The sequence below is a fragment of the Hippopotamus amphibius genome, chromosome X (genome assembly GCF_030028045.1).
Source record: "Hippopotamus amphibius kiboko isolate mHipAmp2 chromosome X, mHipAmp2.hap2, whole genome shotgun sequence".
Lineage (NCBI taxonomy): Eukaryota > Metazoa > Chordata > Mammalia > Artiodactyla > Hippopotamidae > Hippopotamus > Hippopotamus amphibius.
In genome coordinates, this window is record NC_080203.1 from 3,825,480 (window position 1) to 3,831,479 (window position 6,000).

A 6,000-nucleotide genomic window follows, 5' to 3' on the forward strand; every position below is an offset into this window, starting at 1 on the left:
CCATGAAAATGAGTGCTCAAAAAGAATTTCCAAATTCTAGAGGGATTGGGCAGGGAGAAAAAGATAAATGTTTTGCTTCCATTTAAGAAAGTGAGTCTACTAAATTGTTATGAGTTATGGATAGCTTAAGAGAAATGAGAAGGGGTTCCTTATATCCAGAATATAGAGCATGAAAGCATCAGAAATATTCCAAACCAAACCCATAACTGTCCTTCACGAGTTCATTAAGTTCTATGTAATTAATGCTTGTTCTGCTCAGCCTCATGAACCCATCAGCTTCTTCACTAGAGTTCTGGAAATTCTGGTTCAGTCCAGTGTTAGGATTTCAAAGTTATTTAAGTAATGTCATGAGAAGCTTGTGCCTCAGAGCATCTGGCATAGTCCTTTCCATGGGGGTCTGAGACAGTCCCTTTCTCTTGAAGATGAAGCATTCTGGCCTGTAGCTGACTGCTAAGTGCTTTCAGGGAAGCCTTAGTGCATGACAAAAGATTTAAAACGCCCATGGTTAAAGATCTGATGAGAGTTCATCGCAAAAATAATGCCATTCACGAGGAAATCTGGTTGTTTCTGTGGCACGCAACATTTTAAAAGATAACTGGAATTATGATTGACAACTCCACACTGTTTACTATTAATCAAAGCAGCGCCAGGACATATCATAAACAGTGAGGGCACTGACAAACCTCCAGGAAATGCGTACGATTTCTGAAACACTTATATTAATAACATTTTGCTCACACAAATGTAACCTAGGGAAGGTTAGGCATCTCTTATGATTTGACAAAGCCTCCCATGAAACTCAATATATCAAATAAACCTAATTATTTCTGGCACCTCTGTTTTTACAAGGTGACAGATCCTTTGTGATTTTCCAGAGTCCCTCTGGGAAAACTCAAATGAGGTTTCAAGAATATGGCACTCAGGAGACTTCCCTGGCGGTCCAGTGGTTAGGACTCGGTGCTTTCACTGCCGAGGGCCCAGGTTCAATCCCTGGTCAGGGAAATAAGATTCCATAAGCTGCCTGGCACAGCAGAAAAAAAAAAAAAAAAAAAAAAAAAAGAAGATATCGCTTAGCATTTGAGTGTGGGGAAAAGTAAAATTAAAAAGTTGTCAGGAGGTTTGAACATTTGTTTAAATAAGATCATGGGTCAGTAAGAAACACGACTTGTCTATTTAACCAAAGTGACAAAATATTTTAAAAGTAAATACTGGAGGTAATGAAATTATAAAGAATCTTAGTTCTTTCCAAAGTGACAAGACTTGGTTGAAGGCCGTGATAAAGTCAATATAAAGCAAAGAAAAGTATTCTGATAAGAAAGAATCTTTGCTTTCTAGGCAGATTACTCAAAAAGCAAAGAAAAACTTTCTACTACCTCTTATCAAGAGCAGACCAATAATCTAAGGAAATGCTTCCATTTTAACAGAAGAAATCAAATTCTAGCTTTGCCTCAGTGTACTATTTGATATTAGAGCTCATTTTTAAAAATCTTATACACAAACAAATGGATTGAACTTTAGCCAGCATTGACCACAAGAAATAAAATCTCTTTTCTGAGAACCATATCCAGTCAGGTTTTGTCCTACACTTTCTCATCTTTTTCATTCTGGAACAACCAGTCATTTTACTTTAGGACAAAATTATTCTTTTTCCTTAACAAAAACACATCCTGCATACCTTGTATAGTGAATTTAGTGTGAGTGTAAGGTTTTAAGTTAGCAGAAGATCTTGGAAATGATCTTTAAGGCTGACATACTACACATGAAACATAATTGCTGCTGAAGTAATGTTTTGCGAGAATAAATTCACTTTCATTAATTCCTGATCATTTAAAGATCAGTTTATAAAAGCACTTAATTATCTCTAAGCCAATAATAATGGAGCTCCTTGAAGGGCTTTTATAATCTAATTTGGTAATACTATCAGCGTAGGAAATATAATACACGCATACATACACACAAAAACATACACAGAAAATAAATAAGTCCTGGGAATGTGATGTACAGCATGGAGACTATAGTTAATAACACTGTACCATATTGTATATTCACAAGTTGCTGAGAGAGTAGATTTTTAAAATTCTCATCATAAAAAAAAATAAACTATGTGTGGTAATAAAGGTTAACTAGACTTATCGTGGAGATCATTTTGCAACATACACAAACATCGTTATATTTTACAACCTGAACCTAATATAATGTATGTTTTCAGACATATTTCTTAACCTCTGCTGTTTTGCAGGATGGCAGCCAGAAGCCCTCTTCCCATGGTGTCACCCTTTGTGACACCTTGTCATATCTGTAATGCCATGTGGCTGAGAGGGGGCTTCACGGAACCACATTGAACTGGTGTTATGAGAGCCCTCAGGTAAAATGTCCCACTTGGGGTCCGTCACTTTCTGACACCGGCAGGTAGCTACTTTTTCTGGGTATGGGAAGGGGACTGATTTAACAGCCTCCTAGCAGTACGTTCTAATTAAGTAAGGCGTATTCAGACCTGTCTTCCCCTTCTCAGACACGGGAAATATCTGCACTTAAAGGGGATTCTGCAAGTATCATGCCCAGAAATCTTTAATCTAAAATTTGGTTCGCTTTTAATATTTTTATTAAAACATTATCGAAAAGCCTCTTCTGTATACCAAACAAAGCAAAAGAAACCTGGTCCCGAAAAGTGACTACACTGGCTTCAGAGCCCTGGTACTCCAAACGTATTCAGGGATCTGAGGCATAGGAGTCACCTAGCTTTCGAGCAATGCAGAATCTCAGTCCCAGCCCAGTCCTCCTGAATCAGCAGTTGCATTTTTATGCAGATCTACCGGATTTGTGCATACTTTTCAGCGCGACAACCTGAACTCCACCCACACCTTTTTCCGGAAGAGCGGAAGAGCGCGTTAGGGGCCCGCGCGCCCCAGGGAAAATATTCCAGTCTTCCCTCTGTGGAAGAAATTTCCTCTGGAAAAGGGCGGGAAGCAGTTTGGGTACTAGGTGGTTAGTACTAGGTCGTGAAGGGAAGAGACTAATGGCAGAGTGGAATCCTTTGATAGTTTTTCGGTCTCTTGCTGAACCCTAAAACTTTTCATGCCCTTGCCTTTTTACAGGAAGCCGCTGTATTTCTTGCCGTCCTCCCCCAGAAAACAGCCCAGTTTAAAAACAAAATAGGCTCAGGATTTCATGTAGGAAGCACCCACGAGGGCTCTACCTTTGCACCAGGCCCTGTGCGGAGCGCCTGGAATATTCAAGTCCGGGGAGCGCCCGGTGGCTGTCACGCCACAGCGCCCGGCCAATGGGGAACCGACACGTCCAACACGGGCCGCACAGGGCGCTGGGCCTGGCGAAGCACGTGGCGGGTCTGGCGGCCTCCTTCGAGCTGACCCGAGGCTGGACTCCGGCCAGCTCTGCCGTGTAAGGGACCCCCCGTCCGATTCGAGCTCTCGGTCGGCCTAGACACAGCCATAACAGGGGCGCCGGGCGGGGCGGGGCGAGGCGAGGCCCCCCGCCTTCCGTGGGGGCGGTGGGGGCCACGCTGCTAGGGCGCAGCCGCGAGTGGGCCGTGTGCAGCACGGCGGGGGCAGGGGGTGGGGTCTGGCAACCGACCACCTCTTCCCGCCACGGGCTCCCGGCCCAGCCTGCACCGCGGCAGCAGCGGCGTCGGACGCGTGGTGGCTGCGGTGCTGCGGCGCTCTGGCCTGAAGGCGTCTCCAGCAGGTATCGGTCGGGGCCGGGGCACAGAAAGCAACCCAGACCGCATGGGGGTCCCCACAATGGCCCTTGCCATCTTCCTCGGCGTCCCAGGGGCTGGTGGCTACAGGTCTCCCCTGGAAGTGGGCTCCCATTACCTCAGGCCTGGCAGCGCACCAGTTGCGTGCCATTTCCAGGCACCGCGTCCAGCCTAGGAATTGCAGGGGAACCTGGTCGACACCTAACCCTGCTCACAGCCCTTACGGCCAGGACTGGTGGCTCTGGGCCTTACCCTGGAGGGAAAGTGGCTTCAGCCCTTCCTCCGGGCCGCCACCAGTTTCCACTGACCAGATGTATTCCTGCTCTGAAATGAGGCGTGTTTGAGGTAGGGGGTTTGTAAAGAGGTGGGGAGACTTAGGGAGGTGGGCTTAGGTTTGGGTGGGAGCCATAGGGGAATGAGGGCGGGAGGCTTGAGGACAGTAGTTGGACTCGAGTGAGGGCAGAGCTTGGGACAGTGATGGTGCTTGGGAAGGGGTGGGACATGGCTTGAGTGGGGGCAGGGATGGGGCTCGGGTGGGGGCAGGGATGGGGCTCGGGTGGGGGCAGGGATGGGGCTCGGGTGGGGGCAGGGCTTCATTGCGGATGGAATGTGAGTGATTGGATGGGACATGGGAAGGGGTGGGGCTTGGTGGGGTCAGAGATTGAACTTCCGTAGGGCTTGGGCTCCCCCTCAGGGACTGGGCTTCGGTGGGGATGGGGCTTGGCTGGGGGAGGGATCTTGGGAAGGGGTAGGACTTGGGGTGGGGCTTGGCATCCGGGGCCGAGCTCATTTGCGAGTGGAGCTTGGGGGGGAAGGGGGGCGCCTTGGAGGGGTGAGGGGTGGCGCTTGGTGGGGACGGATCAATCTTCTTGAGGGCAGGCTTGGAGTTAGGGGTGCGGCTTAAAGCGTAGGTTGCTCTTTAGTGGGGGTGGGGCAGTGGGGGCAAGGTTTGAGGGAGGGGGTGGAATTGAGGGCGGGGCAATAATGTCACTGTAGGATCCCTGCTTCACTAGCACCGAATACCAGTTGAGCAGTTTCTTGTATCCCTGTACCAGAGTGCTTGTGGGCACCTCTGTAGGCCCACAGTTGGCACAACCTGAGCAGGGGCGTGTCAGGCAGAAGCATAGCAAAGTACCTCTGCCGTGCCTTGGACAGATCCAACACCCACCACTCCAGCACCAGGAACTGTCTGTGGTCAGAGCTAGAGGGCAGGCCTAGTGTTGAGTGTGGGTGGAACCCCGGCATCTGCACTGCCTAACAGGCATGCTGAACAGCTGTGAGGTGGGCCTGCGTTAGGAGAGGCCTCTGTAACCCTGGCAAAAGTCAGGAGAGGCGGGGTTGCCTGCCACGGTTTCTAGGGTCTGCAGGCTAGGGTCACATCTAGGGCGAGAGTTGTCTGTTTCTGCAGTGTGGCACTGGAGACCCTCTTGGGTCCCTTTTCTGCCCCTGATTCTAGCTTCCATGCAGTTTGAAACCATAGGCTCCTGTTTTTCAGCACTTGATCCTTGCTGCCCACCCCGCATCTCCCCTCCCCCCAACAACAAATGACACTTCGTGGGAGGCCAGTGACATCACTTGTTGCTCCTTAATCTTACCACATGACACCCCTCTGCGATGGAAACCCATGGTCCATGCTGTTGTCGGTATCCATTGGCACCACTGCAGCTTGTCACACGTTCTCCACTCCCACCAGTTTCATTAACTTGTGCACAGCTGCAGCCATCTTTCTCCCTTGTCAGGCATTTTCTGAGAAAGAGGGGGACTCCACGTCTCTCCCCTCCAACATTGCTGCAGAGATGTGGGTACCAGGTGCCCTGGGCCTGAACAGCCCTGAGCCAGGGAGTGGGACAGCCTCCTGTCCTCTCCTGCTTGGAGGGCTTTGTCAGGCCCCACCTCCTGACGCTGGCCTTTTCACCACAGGAACCTCCAGTACCCACAGCAGAGTCCTCGGACTTTGAGGAGGAGCCCATGGCAAGTGGAGGTCAGCAGGGAGGGGATGAGGTGGGGGGACCTTGGCTTAAAGAGACCCCTCCACCCAATGACTGGGGAAGCCCTGGGAAGCAGGGACTGAATCCCTGTGACCAGAAGTGGGGGCAGTGGAGGGGCTTTTGGTGGTGGTGGGAGGGTGGGCATTAATGATGCTTTCACTCCATTTGCATTACAGGAAACCTGGAACGATTCTGCCTTCATACTTGACATTAACTCAGAACTCCTTGAGTCCTGGTCAAACTCTGTGAGCTGATTACTGCCCCTAGTATTAGGTCAGTCCGTAGGAAGTGGGAGCA